Source organism: Choloepus didactylus, chromosome 2 (assembly GCF_015220235.1).
Source record: "Choloepus didactylus isolate mChoDid1 chromosome 2, mChoDid1.pri, whole genome shotgun sequence".
Taxonomy (NCBI): Eukaryota; Metazoa; Chordata; class Mammalia; order Pilosa; family Megalonychidae; genus Choloepus; species Choloepus didactylus.
Window position 1 is genome coordinate 224,329,672 of NC_051308.1, and position 20,027 is coordinate 224,349,698.

Consider the following 20,027-nt stretch of genomic DNA (forward strand, 5'->3'; position numbering starts at 1 on the left):
TAAAACTACTGATCCTTTTGATGTCTTTCCTTCCACTCTTACTCCATCTATATAGCTTTGCTCTTTCCAGTGATTGCAACATAAACATTTTCCATTTTATTACAAAGACTTTGTAAGCATCCTTTTTAATAGCTATATAATATCCCAGCAAGTAGCTTCATCATTTATTTAATCTTTCCCCCATATAATTGGACATTTAAGTGATTTCTAGTTTGGGACTTCTATAAATAACGCCAAAATGAACATCTTTGTGCACTTTTCTTTTTATTTCAAATAATCTTCTCAGGCCACAGTCTCTACAGATTTTGTTAGGAAATAAATTAAAAGTAATCTTTAAAAACTTGCCTTTGTAAAGATTAAACTCAGCTGGTTTTGCCCACCACTGTGCAAAACTTGGTGACTAGGAAAGCAATATCACTCTTTTGTGACAATATAGTAAAGAAGTCCACTTGCGGAGATGAAATTAACAAAATCAACAACCATTGCTTATATTTGTGCAGCTCTTTGTTTACATTATTTCATTTGATTTGGGTAGTTCAGTGGGCTTAGCACGATAGATACTGTTCCTATTTAGAAATAATTATTCAAGGACTAAATAAAGTATGAGATATAAAATATTAAACAGATATTTAAAATCATGTTTTTAAATGTTTAATGATACATGAAAATTCTCATTATATGATACTAAGTGTAAAATCAGGAAACCAAATTATATGGTATGAAACACATTGGTCTATGCATGAATGTTAAGAAAAAAGACTGGAAGTAATTACACCAAAATGCTAACAGTAGTTATTGGCTGATGATGAAAAATTTAGTGATTTTTATTTTGTTCTTATTACTGACCTATATTTTTTGCATTTCCTATAATGAATATTTCAAAATATTTAAAAAGTGAAAAATAATGGTTGTTAAAATGAAAAACAAAAAGAGGAGATGATATGATGCTACCCCTAAGTCAAAAGGGAATTCAGAGATGCAACTAAGCTGGGCTTTGATAGAAGAAGGGAAGGTCTCAGCTGGGAGTCACCCAGCCAGGGAAACAACATAAATAGAAGCACAGAATCAGAATCCCAGAGTCAAACAGAATTTTACGGCCAGAGACATCATCTACTCCACACCCACGTTATACAAGAATGATGGGTGCTCCAGACAGAGGAAGTGACTTGTCCCAAGATACAGAAGTCAATAGCACAAGGAGTGCCAAGCCTTTGAGAACACATTCAGGACCATGAAGCAGCTGACCGGGGCAGGGGCAGCCTGAGCTACAGCAAGAGAAAGTCAGGACAGACCCAAGAATATGACTGTAAAAAACAAGAGACATGGGAACTAAATACCAAGAGAGATTAGACCTCAGCCTCCAGGGGGTTCTAGAAATACACAGTAGGTCACCAAGGTGCATATGTGTGTGCATATGTGTGTGTGTGTGCACGTGTGTCTCTGCTAGAGATAAAGGGCTGCTCTGGGTGGTCTCTGCAAAACCCTCCCTCCCAGCAGTCCATGGTGTATCGATTTGCAGAACACTTAAGGATGGGCACAAAGCCTCCCTTCACCTGGGTCCTGCAATGGCAGGAAACAAAGCTCTGATGATCGACAGATACAGGGCAGAGCAATGGGAGCTCAGCCCTAAGTTCTTTCTCAAACAAAAGATGTTCTTGTCCCCGTGAGCAATTTACAACGGCATGAAGCGTTAAAATGAAAAATATTTACCAGTTCAAGGCAGACATCATTATTTTACAGTTCTCTTTATAGCTGTCTCAGAGATCGAGAATTCTCCTGCAGAAAAGCAACTGGAATAATCCACTGTGTCACCCAGGAATTCAAGAAGGGGAGAAAATGGGAATGCTGACAGGGTGCCTAGAGAGCACAAAACTCATAGAAAGTTTGCATTGGAAAGTTCTTTGGGGGCAAATGGGGAGGGAGGGTGTCAACAGAGAGAGAGAGATTTCTCTGTTTTTTTTTTTTTTTTTTAATTGAAATACACACACACAAACAGGACCAGGTCTGGCAAGACCCAGGACCACAGCTGTTACCATCTCAAAGCTGCCAAGAAGGGAAATGGATTTTCCCAGTCGTTAAAGACAAGAGTTCACAGCTTTATTGGCATCTCCAGCATTGACATGGGGGCCCCTTAGCAGAGGCTGAGCAAGAAAGGATTTTGTCTTTAGTGATAGCAAGATCTAATGACTGCACAGATAGGGAGATTAGAATGATGGGTTCCACTGCTTTTTCTTCACTTTCAGCACAGCCCAGGGAAATAGCCAACAGATTGGTACCTGAGAAGCACCCATGTTCCATTTCTTGAAATAGCCCATCTATCAGCGCAACCAAAATGAACTGATTGGTGATCACTGATGAGACATCTGTGACTATCCGTCACCCCTGGCTGATACTGCGGAAGCTGGAAGGATTTGGGATTTGGATGTACTTGGGCTGGAGCGCCCTGTGGAAGGTGGAAGGGGGCAGGTGCTGTCTCCACTCTTAGTCTGCTTGAGCTATTAAAAAGCAAATGTAGGGAATTAAAGTGTTATATGACTCTCTGTATTCTGAGGTACAAATAGCTCTCCCACATCCTGCCCTTGGGGATTTGGATTGAGCAGTCTCAGTAATGTCACCAAGTTGGAGCTGTTTTAAGGCACCATGGTTGACTGAGTGGGCCCTGGGGGCAGACAGACCCTTGCTGCTCCAAGTGTGGTCAGTGAGCCACCAGGTCAGTGTACCTTACGAGCAGGTTAAAAATGCAGCATTGGGGCCCCACCCCAGGCCTGCTGAATCAGAATCCGGGTTTCAAAAAGATTCCCCAGGTGACTCAAACGCACCTTCAAGTTTGAGAGGCTCTACCACCTGCTGGCTGTTTGACCTTGAGCAAGTCACTTAACCTCTCTGAATCTCAATTTCCTGACCTATAAAAGAAAGGCAGGAGTACTTAATCGTTGGAATAACCCTGAGAGTAAATAAGATAACATATGTAAAGGGTTATGTGCTCAATTAAAGGCAGCCAGAGGATCATTATTATCCAATAATTCACCCACTAAGTATCTCTCTGTGCACTTCTCCCCCCTTCATGAGCATCATCAGAATCCAAACCACTCGCCTGGCTCCTTGGGACTTCTGCAGCAGCCTTTTAACTGGCACACAGGGGTCCTCTCTGGCCTCCTAAATTATTCTCTATTAGCAGCCAGTGTGATCTACTTGAAAAGCAAATGTATTCCTCTCTCCACCCCACCCCCATCACACACACTTAAACACTAGCATCAGCTATAGAGATCAAACTCCCTGCAGAGGCCCGCCACGCCTCCAAGCCTCAGCTTTCCCTCCCCATCTCTGCCTTGGCCACAGCAACTTTCTGCCTCAGTTCCTCAAAGAACCATGCTTCTCCTGCCACAGGGCCTTCGCACATGGTATTTCCTCTCCTTGGGACATCCCTCCCTCCTCTTTTTGCCTAGTGAAGTCCCTGGCCTCCGGGATCAGATAGACTTCCTCTAATAGGGAGGTTTATTGAAGTTGAAATTTTGCATTAATTGTGTGATTGATTAATCAGTATCTATTTCCCCCCCGCACCAGAAGGTCGGCTCCGTGATGCTATGTGGGCTTCGTTGCTCACTGTAGCTCCCCAGTACATGGCAGAATGCCTGGTACACAGAGGACCTCCACAGGTACCTATTGATTAAATGTCTAATAATGGGGAGCACAAGGGGTTGCTCATGTTGTGGAGACCATGGAGAAAGGGGTATGTCTGGGACAGAAATGCCCACTGCCCCAACCTTTTACAGATAAAGAAACTGCAGTTCCACATGCACACATCTGCAGAGCACTTATCATGTGCCAAGTGCCATGCTGTCATGTCCCATCTGCACCACAGCCGACAGGTGCTCTTAAGGACAAGGTAGGGTGCAGTGGTTGAGCTTGGCTTTGGATCCCAACTCTACCCAGCTCTGTGTCCTTGGATAAGATACTTAACTTCTCTGTGTCTCAATAGTCTCATCTGTTTAAAAATAATGATGCTGTTATATTACACTCATCCACGTTTTCTACGAGCCATCAGTTTTACATATACACTCATTTTGTTTTCACACCAATCATATAAGATCAGGATATTCATTATTCCTATTCTCAGATGAGCAAACTGAGGCACTTGCCCAAGTGTCACAGCAGGTGGTCTGTGCTCTTGGCCACTGTGCTCCACTGCCTCCCCCAGAACGCAGAAATGACCACACCGAGCTCAAATGATGCTGTAAAGATGAACTGCAGTGTACAGTGTTCAGCCCAGTGCCTGGCAGACAGAAAACCCACGGGGCGTCAGCACCTGTTATTGCCTGCCCCGGATTTCACATCCGTTGTCCTCCCTCTGTCAGGAAACAGCACCACCATCCTCCTGGTCAGGTCACTCACACTGGAAACCTTGGAGTCCTCTTAAGTCTCTTTTTCCTCCATTTGTCAACGTTCTCTGTGACAGGTGTCTCTCATGCACCCCCTTCTTACCCCCACCTCCACTAAACCCACATTGCCTCTCGTCGGGACCTGCTGCCTTACCTCAATCCCATGCTTTCTACTCATAACACCAGAGTGACCCGTTACAAAAACACAAGCCATTTTATGCCCTCCTCGGTGTCAGACACTCCCAGAGCCTGCCCCACACCGGGCCTGAAGGACAGCCTCTGTGCTCACCACTCCAGCCACAGAGGACACCTCTCAAACACACAGAGCCGCTTCCTGCCTGTGCTAGGCAAAATAACACCTCCCCCCCCCGACCATGTCCCCGTCCCAGTGCCGAGAAGCTGTGACTCTGTTAGGTTGCATGATAAGAGGACACGAAGCTGCAGATAGAATTAAGGTGGGGAAACTAGCCTGGATTACCCAGGTGGGCCCAGTGGAATCTCAGGTCCTTATATGTGGAAGAAGGAGGCAGGAGGGTCCCTTCAGAGTGGGGGCAGGTGAGAGAAGCGCTGGCTATCGCTCGCTTTGACAATGGAAGAGGGCCAGAAGCTGAAAAAAGCAAGCAAACATTCTTCCCTAGAGCCTCCAAAAAGGAACTCAGCCCTGCTGACAGGCTGATTTTAGCCCAGTAAGACCCATTTCAGATTTCTGACCTCTGGAACTGAGGGAATAAACCAGTGTTGTTTTAAGCCGTAAGTCTGTGTGATTAATCTACAGGAGCAACAGGAACTCATATACTACTACCTTAGGGCCTTTGCACTTACCAACGAGGGAGCAAACCAGCCCACCAAGTCTCCAACGTGCTTTTCTACCACCCTTGGCTGCATAAGGAATTCTGATATTCGGAGCACGGGCATCAGCATTCTGGGTTCACCGTTCTCCCACAGCCCTTGTCATCCGATGACAGTACTTCACAGCCCTGCAGGGTCATAATTTCTCTCAGGCCTGGCTCCCCTGCCCTTGAGCCCCATGACCTACTCACCTCTGCATCCTGAACCCCTAGCACAGAGCCAGGCCAAGCAGAGCAACTCAGCTGACACTCAGTAATGACAACGTGCCACATGGATTATGTCTGCTACCTAGAGCAGACATGTGCTGAGCACTTACTGTGGGCTGAGCCTGTGCTGCACCCTTCACAAGCAACCCTGCAAGGTGGGTTACCGTGACTATCCCTATTTTACAGATGAAGCAACTGAGCCCTAGAGGGTTTGATAACTTGCCCAAGGACATAGAACAAATGATGGCAGGGCGAGGCACTGGGTGCGAGAGGATAACTTGGGAACTGGCACTCAACCACAACAGCAAACTGCCTCCCACCCAGCAACCCTCTGAAGTAAGCCAGTGTCTCCTTTGCCCACACATTCATGGCTGTGCAGCTGGCAGAGCCCGTGTTTGAAGCCGTGGTCTGGCTGATTCAAAAGGCTGTGTGTCTCTTTTCATCTTACCAGGCTGTCCTGCTGTCAAATGAATGAACAAAACATCAACCCAGCACCTCTGGACAGCACATGGCAGGCGGAACATCAAGGCAAGGACTGGCTGCTGCCTCTGCCTGGGCTAACTGGGCCCTGTGAGGTCTGCTGCTCTTTGAAAACCAGAAATATCCAAGTTCCTGCTCCCCCAAACCTCAGCCTGCTGGAAGGAATAGAGCCTCTGGAAATGTAAAAGAGGCAGGCAGCACTAGTTCTCTTGCCCAAACATTAAGAATGAAAAAAAAAAAAAGAAAAGAAAAGAAAAGAAAACAGGGTTTCCCTAGCCATAGTTCAAAATTATAAATTACCTATATGTAATAAAAATAAAGAATTGGAGCTATCTCCACTCATTGTAGCACTGTTTATAATAATAATAAAAATTGTATTAGTAAAGTTAAAAAAAATAGGTTAAAGTGAAAACAAGGAAAATAACAAAGCAAGCAGTAGAAAGATTTTGACTGGCACAGAGAGAAGTAATCGTGCACCGGGTTTCCCAGGGAGGAAATGCTATTTGAAATCTGAAAGTTCAGCCTCAATAAGCACTTTCTAAAGATTGTGTGGTGGCATCTGTGTGCCAGTAAGGGGGCCTAAGTGACCTGTTTCAGGGCCTTTTGTGATCTCAGAGAGGTCCCTGGCCAAGAATGAGGACAAATGGACCCCAGGCGAGTGGGGTCTTTTTTTCAGGTCAACGTCACCATCTTTTGAACCAGCTTTGGTTACAGAATCCCTGGGACCTGGTTTTTTGTTTGTTTGTTTGTAACTCAGTTTTGTTTTTAAACTCAGTTTTATTGAGATATATTCACATACCATACAATCATCCATGGTGTACAATCAACTGTTCACAGTACCTTCGTATAGTTGTGCCTACATCACCCCAATCCATTTTTGAACATTTTCTTTACACCATGACGAATAAAAATAAGAATAAAAAACAAAAGTAAAAAAGAACACCCAAATCATCCTCCCCATCCCACCCCAATCTTCATTTAGTCCCTGTCGCTATTTTTCTACTCATCATCCTTAAACTGGATGAAGGGAGAGCGATCCACAAGGTTTTCACCATCATACTGTCACCCCTTGTAAGCTACATACATCTTCACCAGTCAAGGCTACTGGGTTGGAGTTTGACAGTTTCAGGTATTTACTTCTAGCTATTCCAATTCACTAAAACCTAGAAAGTGTTATCTATATAGTACGTAAGAATGCCTACCAGAGTGACTTCTCGACTCCATTTGAAATCTCTCAGCCACTGAAACTTTATTTTGTTTTATTTCACTTCCCCCTTTTTGTCAAGAAGATATTCTCAAACCCACAATGTGGGGTCCAGATTCATCCCTGGGAGTCATATCCTGTGTTGCCAGGGAGATTTATACCCCCGGGAGTCAGGTCCCACGTAAGGGGGAGGGCAGTGAGATCACCCGCCAAGGTGGCATAGCTAGAGAGAGAGAGGGCCACGTCTGAGCAACAAAGAAGCACTCAGGGAGAGACTCTTAGGCACAGTTATAAGCAGGCTTAGCCTCTCCTTTGCAGCAACGAGCCTCACGAGGGCAGTCCCCATGACAGAGGGCTCAGCATACCAAATCGTCAGTCCTCAATGTTTGTGAGAACATCAGCAACAACCCAAATGAGGAAGTCCAACACTTCTGCATTTTCCCCCAGCTCCTCAGTGGGGCCCTGCATATATATTTTTATTCTCTGCCCAAATTCCTCTGGGATGTGTTGCTATTTCACACTAACCAGTGCAAATCTACCAGATCTCACTTCCTGTTCAAAGTTCCATGTAATCATGGTGTTTGAATAAGCTGACTGTACAAGTTAAATTGTCTAGTGTACTACAGAAAATACAGATCCTGCTCCAGATAACCATCTCTTCCTTGGAGCCCTGTCCTTAACTTATCCATGTGGACCCACATGGAACCATCTACACTTCCTATTGATTCTTCTTGGAACCAAAAGAGCATCATAGGATTCTCCTCAGAGATTCCATCCCTGGACTCAAGAAGGAGGCCCGAGAACCACTGGATGTCACAGGCAGGAAAGGGAACCCCTTGCCTTGTAAAATTGTTTCAATCAAGGCCTGGAGAAGGAACCAGTATTTATCAAACACCTTCAGGTACACACCCTGTGTTGAATATTCTCATGTACTTTATTTCATTTAATCCTCCACTGCTATTCTGAGAAGTAGGCAGGCTGCCCATTCTATAGACAAGGAAATTGGGGTTCAGAGAGGTTCAGTGACAATTCCAAGAGCACATGGAGAATAAGTGGGGAGTTTGAATTCAAACCCAGGTCTGTCTGATTCTGACAACCTTTGCCTCTTCTTGGTCTTTCCTCCACCCTCCCCTACCCCCGACATCCATTCAGAAAATATGTATCAAGCACCTACTGTGCAGCAAGGGTTCTACAAATGGCAGTAAACAAGACAGGCCAGGTCTCTGCCTTCAAGACTCATATATCCTGGTGTGGAAAGACAGACTGTAACAAGAAACAAATAAGGGAGCAGGGTAATTTTGAATGGTGATAAGCACTATGAAGAAAAATCATACAAGGTAAGGGGGTGGGGGGGGGGTCAAGGGAGACCTTAATTAGTGTCAGAAAAAAGTGTTCTCCCTACAAAATGCACTTGACTTTTCTCCTTATTCCTCCTAGTACTGGATCAGCAGAGAATCCAAAGTACATATTTTCCTCCTTTGGCTAAAAGGTTTGCAAAACCCCCTGATAAGGTTACCCGTTCACACCAGCAGAAAGAATTCCAAAGCAGTAAACAGACCTCTCAGCCTCACCAACACCTTTAAGATGACTCAGGTCTTGGAGCTCATTCATCCTAAGAAGCCATCTAGCTGCCACCCCCTAAGCACTCCTTGAATTTGCATTAATCAGACAGCTCAATGCAGGTTTTTTTTTCATTTTTCTAGGGCTGTGATGAGGGATGATTTGTACGGTGACACTTCTGGATTCATAATAAGGATTGGTGGTGTTTTCTGACTTCTACAAGACTGGATTTCACAGGACACTTAGGACATTTTCTTTGACAGCACTGAACTGAAACTCGGTCTCTTGAAAGGATTATTGCAGCCATGTTATAAAAGATAACCTAATCACAGGAGAGAGTAAAACATCAAGCAATGTGATTTCAAAACCCTGAAATAAAATACCAAAGAATAATTAACTGTGAAAACCAAAAGGATTTAATCCTGATGAACTATTGAGACAGACTAGGAGAGAGAGAGAAAACTCAGATCTTCACGTTTCACGGATTTTTGAATTGTTTAAATTATCAGACTCAAAGCTCACGCAGGCCTTCAATATGCCTGATTTTGAGCCAGCTTGATTTTTACCTTTCTCCTCCCACCTCCCTTAAGTCCATGAATCCCACTTCCAAATAGCTGGATATACCTTCCCCAGCTCTTGCTGTTCTGGTTCCTAATAGGACCTGGATTTTTTCTTTCCTAAGCTGCCTCCAGGTCTGGGGCTTCCTGCTGGGGCTTGTAAAACTGCCGCAGGGAGATGGCAGCTCCTGCTGAGTGGGCAAAACAGACCCTTTCACAGAAGGGAGACAAATGGGCTGACAGGTGATTCTACAAAACCATCACAAAATTCCTCTTCTCTGTACCTGCTTTTGAGGTACAACTATGGGTGATGGTGGCTCACGGGGGCTCTTTCATAAATCTCAAGGACAGGCCCTTTCAGACACTCCCCACAAAAGAAAGACCTGGCGAAGAGCCTGTCACTGACAGCCATATATTCTGTATAAAGGAGAAAACCATCATGTTTTACCAATTCTGAGCACAGTGGCTGAAAAAAACCATTGCATAAAATGATCAGTTCAGCTGGTGGTTGTGGGGGGTAGGGTGGGGTCTTCTCCAGATGCTGTTAATAAAATAACACCAAGTCTGGGCACCTTTTCTAACAAGGATGGATTCTACTCAACCTGCTGACCTGAGAAGCTACTCATTTTCTCTTTCTCTCTTTTTATCTCTGTGCAAGACAGAGAAATTCCTCTTGCCCTCTTGCGGACTTGCTGTTCCTTTTAAGGACCTGAGAAAGATGTGAGTAACTTTGCTCTCAGATTTGACTCCCGGCCTGAATGGTGCCACTTAAATGAATAAAAAGGATGAGCCTGATTTGCTGGAATTCAACAGCCGCCTTCCTGGATGAGACAGCTTCATTCCAGGGTGATGAAAAGGGGTCAGGGATGAAAATGATGCAAAAAGACAGAGAATTTAAATGCAAAAATGTTTCCTGAGTGATTAGCTGTGGTTATTTAAACCATTTAAAGTTTAAACCCTCCTGAGGTCAGGGAAAGAACCAGAGGAAAACAGTACCACGTTTCCTCTCTTCCTATGAACCCAGCAAAAAATTAAAAATGCAAAGCATCTCTAAACAGTTATTTGATTAGCAACACCCCCTCAAATAGGCTCTGATAATTAGCAAATGCCTAAGAGAAGAGATTCAAATATGTCAATCAGTCCATCTCAAGAGTTTAGCATGAACAATGGTGGAATGCAATCATCTTTAAGCAAAAACCACTTTTGTAGGTTACGGCCATAACTCAAAATCTAAAACCCAATAGATAACCTCTCCGGAACCAGGAACAGCCACTTTTCCACTTAACAAAGAAACAGCAATGCCAAGTGTTATCTGAAAATTTCACCAATGTGACCTTTAAAGAGAATGATTTTGAGTTCTTTTGGTGAGAACCCTGCCACCATTTCTTCCACTAACGGGGCATTTTCAAAACCAGCAGGGTGATGGAGATAACCTGATTTCACAGAGGTGCAAACGGTCTCTGCCTGCAACATCTAATGCTGTATTTTCTCCATCAGTGATCATTTCTTAGATTAGAAATCATTGAAAACTTAAAGATTCACAACTTCTTGCCTTTCTCGCCATCTGTAGGGACCTGCAAACTGAGTCCCGAAGTAGAGATTGGTCTGTAATGGGACAGAACGTTTTCCGAAGGAGGTGAGCAGAATGCAGCTAACCGCTGAGAAGCATTTTTCTGTCTTGTTACTGGGGAATGTTACATCACAAAGAACTAAAACGAAGTCTTTTCAAAGACTCAAGGCTGTCATCACACCACGTCCATATTTCACCCCACAGACTTGGCTCTCATCGCTCTCAAAATAGCTTTTTATAATATTGTGATGGCAAAATGGCTAAAACAGAAGTTGTTTTCACTTCTTCACAGCCCATAACTACAGAAACATTTTGTGTCTTCGGCACAAAGGGATGTTACCAGGCAACATTATAGAAATGAATAACATTGATACTCCATTCCATAGTAATAGCTTTTATAATTAAAGATTACTGCAAATACAATAGATCCCCACACCAATGGGAACAATGGAGAAACATGGTCAAATCTGTCTCTTTGTCAGCAACTCTTGTGTCTATACATGGACCACACACTTCAGGAAATGGGAGAGGGTCTGGAATTAACCACCTGTCGGCATCTGTGGTTGTACCTCGAACCGGACCAGCACTTTCTTCACTGAGATCTCACGAGTGATAATTAAACCAGCCAGCCTCGCTTGTCTGCTCACAACTGAGCAGTGCATGTATCCATCCGTTAGCGTGTCCAACAGTGACGGATTCTCCAAAGACCACTGGCTGGTGCCTGGGCCGCCAGCACATCTAATTGTGAGCTAAGGATCTCCTTGTTTGAGTGCCTGGGGTCACAGCCCCTGCCCCATGAGTCTTCACCTTTTCTTTTAATCGAACAACGTTTTTGCAATTTCGGCTCCATCCATCAGGCGCTTCCACTGTCTACTAATAGAGTTCACAGAATCCTATTCTCCAGTCTGTAGTCAGGGCCAAGAGTTATTCCAACATGCCTATGTCTCCAAGAACACTTCAGATACACTATAAACTGAACTTGAAGTTCGTCCACCAATGGCTGCCGAGCTGAAAACGTGCCAGCAAGAGCTTTAATTCATAATTAGCTGTTGGTTAGACAAATTACCTGCCAATGGCACCTTTTCCTACGCAGACTACACAGGAGAAGAATGTTCAAGGTGGGGATATGTAAAAGGGGAGCGCTCTCCCAGGAGGAAATGTTTTGCAAAATCTACTTCCTTGACAGCTATTTTCTAAGCAAATTCTAGTACTGTAGGGTTTTTTCCCCAGTGATTTATACCATTCTGGTTATCTAAAAATCAACATCATCAAACTCCCTAATGTGAAAAGCAGGGTTTAAAACAGAAGCAAAAATAAAATAAAAATAAAAAAAATTAAAGTTTCTAGAGTTGAAAACTTTAAAAGCCAAGGATTCGCCCCTTCTTTGGGGATGAGAAGGCAGTACTGAGCAGAAGACAACTGCATCTAGAGCTACCTACCAGGGATCAGTCACCCAACACATGTGACCGTGGAGAAGAATGTGGAGGTCTGACCGTTGCTGGGCCAGGCCCCTCTACCCGGAGCTGGAGGACTAACCTAGTCTCTAAGGAGTGCAGCCCTAGCCCCTGATCTTCCGCTTCTAGGGCAGTTATAGAAGCTCCAAGAACAGCCCAATCAGCTCAGTCCTAAGTTATGGTTCTTCAAATTCAAACAATCCCTGATTTTCTGAGACACGCCCAGTTTTGAATATTCTGCCCCATTATCAGATGATGCATCTGATACCATGTTCTAACCTTTCATTTGGAAAATGGTCTTATGGATTTAGTGGGCCTCCCAGGTGTAGGCAGAACCACACTCCTACGGCCAGAACAGACGAGTGGTGTAAGGAGTGCTTCTATTCTCTGTTACCCTTCTCCCTCTTATGACTTTGATGGATTGTCAGCTCAACTCCATATGGGTCATGGCCTATCAGGACCCTTCTTTACATACCCATCCATTCTTCTACTCATTCCACATTAAGTACTACTTACCTGCCAAGAACCATGCTGGGTAATGAGCCTGTGGTTGAGAGCACAGGTTTTTTTGTTTGTTTGTTTGGGTTTTTTGTTTGTTTGTTTTTAATTCACATACATCCTTTATTCTTTGTTACAGATGTCCCTAAGTATTTTCCCAACTTCAAAAAATTCCAAACCTAAAGAAAAAATAAAAGAATAGTACAAGGAACACCCTTCATCCTAGACTGACCAATTGTTAACATTTTGCTTTATTTACTGGCTCTCTCTCTTATGAATCATTTAAAGGTAAATTGTGGAGATCATATCACTTTACCCCTAGGTAGTATGGCATGCCCCTCCTAAGAACAAAGATATTCTCCTACTAACACAGTACCATTATCACACTCAAGAAAATGAACATATAACAAAGTTTTAAAATGAAATTTAATTTAGAGGAGAGTGTGTTGAGAGGAAATGGAATGTTCTCAGTCTAGTGTGCATGTGTACACATGTATTCATGTACATGTACACATCCACGTGTAGTGGCGGTATTTCCAGTCACTGGAGAAATTTAACCTTGCACTTTTGCAACCTGATCAACTTGATCTTGATCTTGCATAAGAGAACAGTTTTTAAAGCAGGGATCTTGATCTGGGGTTTACGGATGGGCTTCTGTAAGCCTGTGACCCCCTAGAAACTGTGTGTAAAACTGTGTGTTTATGTGTACATGCACACATGTGCCATGAGCATTACCTGGGGAGGAGGGCTTGTCATTTTATCAGATTAGCATAGGGGTCTGTGTCCCACATAAAAGCTATAATGCAAATTCTCATGCTCTGTCACAGAGGTCTGTCCATACAGGAGGAGTAAGAAAAAGCTATGCAGTGAAGGTGACGTTTGAGCTGAATCTTGACAAATGCAAAGGAGTTTGGCTTCACCTGCCCAATGGTCAAAGAATGAAGATTTCAACTTCCCAGTTGAGCTTATTCCCCCATGAGGCCTTCTGGGGTCTCTAATGCACCCTCACCTCCCATCCTCATTCATTTATTCAACAGGTTTTGCCTGAGGGCCTACTCGTGCCAGGCCCTGTGAGCAAGACAGACACAGGTCCCTGCCCTCCTGGAGCTGACATTCTTAGGATGGGCAGACATCAACCACTCACACAAACTGAGATCAAAGCTAACTGGGGCGAGAGCAGAGAAGGGGGAGAATGGTTAACTAAGGGCCTGATGGGGAAGGCTTCCGGGGCATTTTGACTATTGTGCTCACTGGCCAGGAATCTGGATTGCAGACGGCCCCACAAGTTTGCAAATTCCTCAAGGAGGGACCGCATAATACTTGGCCTTGCAACTCCCAGAGCTCTCTGCACCTGGCGCTGGGCAGACACTCGTATTTGCTGAATAAACGAGTGAATGAACAGACTACCCTGTGATATTTCTTACATTAAATATTTTTAAGACCCTTCAAGTACAATGGTCTCAAATGAGATCTCCTTCAACTCCACAGCAGAGGACGGCTAAGAAGCCATCAGACTGGGAGGAGGCACCCCATTTTCACAGAGTCTAAAGAAGCTGATTTTGCTTCCCTCTAACTGGCCTTCTCCCACAAAGCTACATCAATATTCAATCCTCAGGGTTCATTTTCAGTTCCGAGCTGTTCACACATGAATCTGCTCAGACCCTGCCTTCGAGGTGAGCCCCCCAGGGAGAGCTGAGGCTGGCTGCCTCCAGCCAAGGCTGGAAGATGTGGCCACGACGGAGTCAGAGCTCACTCTCAGTGGAATGCGGCATTTATGCCTCAAACGACGGCCAGAGTTTGAAAACGCATGCTATGGAGTGAACATATTTGTTTTTTGTCCATCTCCTTCCACTGGAATGGAACTTTAATGTTTTGTTCACGGCTGTGTCCTGAGTGCCTGGCACAAGGTGCACACTCAATACTTAATTGTTCAATAAATGAATCATTCAGTGAATGAAATGGGACTTGGGCATGTCAAAGGAAACAGCCAGAGCAAAAGGAAGGAGTTAAAACAACCAGACCTGCAGCAGAGCTGGTGTGCTGGTACGCGGTTAACAACCGGCTCTCCAAGTGTAGTTCTGGTGTGAACAGGGGTTGATATTTTTGTTTACATCAGTAAGACAAAAATAAAATAAAGCTGTATCAGAATTTCATTTGTTAATGAAGTGAGCAGCCTCTTTGCTGAATTGGATAGTAGTTTTTTAATACTGGAAGAATGTTTCTCCAATTTTTGTGCTACTTACATTGACATACTTTTTTATTTTCTATTTTCACAATTTTATTGAGATATATTCACATACTGTACAAACCACCTAAAGTATATAATCAATGTCTCACAGTATCATCACATAGTTGTGCATACATCCCCATGATCAATTTTAGAGCATTTTCATTACTTCAGAAAAGAAATAAGAATAAAAAATAAAACCCAAATCCTCCCATACCCCTCCCCCAACCATTGTTGACCCATAGTATTGGTGTGGTACATTTGTTACTGTTGATGAAAAAATATTAAAATATTACTGTTAACTCTAGTCTACAGTTTGCAATAGGTACATTTTTCCCCATAAACCCCTCTGTTATTAACTCCTTAGAATAGTGTCATACATTTGTTCTAGCTCATGAAAGAACTTTTTTATATTTTTTTTATTTGTACAGTTAATCACAGTCATCATTCACCACGAGATTCACCATGTTATATATTCCCATGTTTTAGCCTCCAACTTTCCTTCTGGTGACAAACATGACTCGAAATTTCCCCTTTCCGCCACATTCACACACCATTCAGCACTGTTAGTTATTCTCACAATAACATGCTACCTTCACCTCTGTCCATTTTCAAACACTTAAGTTCAACCTAGTTAAACATTCTGCACATATTAAGCAACTGCTCCCCATTCTTTACAATGGCATACTTTTAAGTTGAATCTGCATTAGCATTTTCTCCAGCATTTTCTTAAATCTAGACAATTATCAACAAGTCAAGTCCTGATTTGTAGCGTTTGCCAATTTCCATGGTGTAAATATTCCCAATGTGGCCTACTTCAAGCTACCAACATGAAATCACCTAACGCAGAGTTTGGAAGAGATGCACAGTAGCATATCATTGTATATGGATACAAAAGATGCAAATAACCACAAGAGCATAGATAATAAAATGTATTGAAATAATTATGAAATGATGAGCTTTGAGTATGTGCTGTTTTTAATACAATTTATTTAACTGTAAGTTGATACAATTTAATTTTTAATAATGGCTGTGTTTAACAACTGGTTCACAAAATACCTGAAAATTTAAGAATTGGCTTTCACAAGTCAGCTCCAATACTACTGGGTGCAGTCAACAGGCAGACTCAGCCTTGCTTTGGGCATCAGCAAAGCAGGATTGTGGGAGATTCAACTTCACTGCACCCAGGACTTTGCAATCAGAAAAGCTAAAAAGAAGTTGTATCAATGTTTGTAGAACATATAACTTCCGTCATTAAAAAAAAAAAAAAAAAGATTTCTTTTAAATTATATTTTGGGCCTTACGATCTCTCCCAGACTTAAGGTTCCTAAAACTCATACTCCACCCCACCCTGGTCTGGTGGCAGGAACTGGAGAAGGCCTGCCCAGTTCCCTGGAGGGAATGGTGCTGCCTCGTGGAGGGCTTGAGAAAGATGTAGCCAGCTCTATGCTTCTTGGGTGGTGAAGCACGTGATCTGAAAAAACGGTGGCCTGAGGACCAGACTGGAAGGTCCCCCAGGTAAGAGGTAATTCTAGGTGTGAGGTGAGGTGGGGGAGCAGAGTCAGGGGTGCTGCAGAAGTAGAACCCTTCGAGACACTGATTCTACGGGGCACCGGGAACGGGGAAGTGCAGATGGGTGATCTGGGAGAATAAGACAGCTCTGTCTTTGAAGGTCCCCCATGGAGGTGTCTCAGCACCGAGACAAGCCAACCCCAGCCCCATGCAGTCAGAGTCCCAGCTGAGTCCAAATTAGCGAACACCTGAAGCACACGCTGGACTTCACAGCACAAGTCCTTCAACTAGGCACAGGAGGAGCTCCCTCCGCCCTGCGATGGCCTCCTGCTCCTTCCGTTTCTCCCTGGGGTGTAGGGCTCAGAACAACCTGGGAGCCCTGGGGGACAGAGGGGCAGGGCCTGAAAAAGGCAGAGTGTAGATTACATAAGAAAGCAGGATACCCTCTCTCAGCTTCTTCACGGTGCCTACAGGTTCACAGTTGAATGGAACACCAGGGACTAGGGCGTGCCCTGGGGAAATGAAGGGGCTCGGAGGTACTGGGAGTGAGTTAGGAAGGGGCTCAGCAGGCCTGGGGAGGAAAGCAGGGCTTGGGCTGAGTGAGCCTGGTTATCCCAGGACACAGCCCAGAGCCCATCCCAATCAACAATCAAGGGGGGACTTAGGAGATACAGGAAACACTGCAACAGGGCAAGGTGGGGGAGTGGGTTACAGAAAGTGAAGAGAGCATGGCTCAGGAGCCAAGAGTCCTGTGAGCTCTACACTTGCTACACCGCCCCAAAAAAGGCACTCCCCTTGAGCCTCAGTGTCCTCCTAGAAGGAAACTTTGAGGATTAGTTTAAGATCAAAGGGGCAGAGACTGGGGAAGGGCTTTATAAAATGAAATGGGCTGAGCAGATGGGAGGAACTGTGGCCTAACCTCAGACAAGAGATAAAGTATTAGGAGGTGGGTTTGCAAGAACACCTAGACTGCCTTCTTTCTAGGCTTATTACAACCCCTGGGCCACTCCCTCACTCCCTGTGAGCCTTGAGCCCCCTCCTTGCTCACACCAGCCCTTAGGGCCTGTGGTTTGTAAATCTCATGGTCAAGGACAGTATGGGGTAACCAAGGAACCAACTTTAGATCCACAGCCTGGCTCTGCCACCTTCTGTGTGGTGCTGGGCATGTTGCTTAACATCTCTGAGCCTTGGCTTCCTCAACTGTAAAACAACAATCTCTGCCTCCTAGAACTATCATGAAGGTTAATAACCTATGGGAAAAGCCCACTTCCTAGCAGTAGTCTTTTGAGTTTGGCTTTGGATTATCAAGACCTGCGCGGCCACCTAACATGAGACCAGATGCTCCTGGAGAGCAGGAATGTGGTCTTGTTTTTGCACCATTCAAGACCTGGGGGGCAGTGGTGGGGCAAGGAGAGCAGCATCGAGCACAACAGGGGCCTGGTCATAAATGCCCCCTAAGTGGGGGAGCCCTGAAAGCAGTTCAGGCTCCACTGGTGGTCACCCCCCTTCTTTCACCCAGAGGCAGGCAGTGCTGGCTTGAATGTATTATGTCCCCCAAAACGCCATTAGCTTTGATGCAATCTTGTGTGAGCAGACCTATTAGTCTTGATTAGATTGCAATTCTTTGATTGTTTCCATGGAGATGCAACCCACCCAACTGTAGGTGATAACTCTTGGCCCTGCCCATTCAGCATGGGCCTTGATTAGTTTACTGGAGCTCTATACAAGCTCAGACAGAAAGAGCGAGCCAAGAGGGACACTTTGAAGAATGCACAGAAGCTGACAGAGTAGCTGCAGATGACAGAGAGTTTGAAGATGGCCACTGAAAGCAGACTCTTGCTCCAGAGAAGCTAAGACAGAACAAACACCCCAAGAGCAATTGAGAGTTACATTTTTGAGGAACTGCAGCCTAGAGAGGGACATCCTGGGAGAAAGCCATTTTGAAACCAGAACTTTGGAGCAGATGACAGCCATGTGCCTTCCCAGCTAACAGAGGTTTTCCAGACACCATTGGCCATCCCCCTGTGAAGGTACCTGATTGCTGATGTGTTACCTTGGATACTTTATGGCCTTAAGACTGTAACTTTGTAACCAAATAAACTCGTTTTATAAAAGCTAATCCATCTCTGGTGTTTTGCATTCTGGCAGCATTAGCAAATTAGAACACAGGTCATGGTCTAGAGCTCACTCCCATGACCACGCTGCAGGGAGGGGTGATTTGCCATGCAAGAGTTACACCAGCTTTTTTATCCTAGTGAGGACAATGTATAAAAGGCAGTGGAGACTGGCAATAACTTACCGAGGCCAAGGCCACCCAGGGGGAACGGGGCATAACAGGGGGGTCCTGAGCCCCACAGCCCTGCCTTCTCATTCTCCTAGGGCTCCTGCTGTATCAATCTCTCTTTTGTGTGTTTGTCAAAGGGCAACCCCTAAGCCCCAAATGGGATGTAAATAGAACTGAAGTACAACACACTACTGTATTCTCAGCCCAGGGAGTATAAGACCTTTAGTCTTAAAGTGAAAGATGAGCAGGAAATTATTTCTTGCTAAAGAATAATGAAGGGCATAAATTGCTGTGTGTATGGAGGATTCAACAGAAGGTAAGCACCTCCGATTTTAAAAAGGACGTTGCCACCACTTCAAGCCTCAGGGCCTCGTTCATGGCTTTCTTCCTATACTCCAGCCCCCGCCCTCCCAGCCAGGCTGCCCGTATAACCCTTGCCCAACCTCTGGGAACAAGGCACCGAGAAAGACAAGTGTTAGGTTGATGCTGCACCTTGAAGACAGGCTCTCGCTTACAAGGGTGAGGCCCTGGGTGGAAAACCCGCGGCCCATGCACACAGCTTTCCCTCCACCTGGTTAAGACCCAGTCGGTCCATCTCTCAATCTCTCATTCTCTCTCCTCTTCGACTCCACCCTGACCAGTGAGAGCAAGAAGCCAGCTTGGGCGTGACTAAACATGCAGCTTCCCCTGAAACTTGCTGCTTCTAAAAGCACTTTCTAATGAGCCACTACAATTAAGCAGGCATAAACGCAACCTGACACATAGCAGAGAGTTACACGGAAGAAACTGCAGAAGGCAGAGACCCCAGAAGGAATTCGACATTTGGGTTAGTTTATTCCAAATGTGAAGCTGGCCTATAAAGTTGAGGAAAGTATCAGCAGTGGCAAAGCACTGCTAAAACTGGCAAACTGCTGCCCTGCTGAAGGTGCCTAACTTGCCTTTAGCCATATTACGAAATGATGTTTCTGAAAGGACATAAAAGTCCGATCCAAGGTCCACATGGATGTTGTAGGTGGCCCCCTTGGAGACTCTTGGAGCCCCTGACCCAGGGCCTGGGCTTGCCTGCCCAGCCCAGCTATTTCAGAACACTGTCAATCTCAAGGACGATTTCTTTTTTTCAGTCAAGCCGCAGCAGGAGAAATTGAGGTTTCAGGGCAAGAATGAATTTCTTTTACACTCTTCTATTAACCCCCGGAACAAGTCCCTGAAGGAAAACTGGCATTTTCTGGAGGGCTTTCAAGAGAAAA

At 44.7% G+C, this 20,027-nt stretch overlaps 1 protein-coding gene across 3 annotated transcripts in view; it reads right to left on the bottom strand.

Annotated features, from left to right (window-relative positions):
- Positions 1–20,027, bottom strand: part of MAN1C1 (mannosidase alpha class 1C member 1) — a 144,868-nt gene that overhangs the window by 93,826 nt on the left and 31,015 nt on the right. The gene's annotated exons all lie outside the window — the stretch shown is intronic.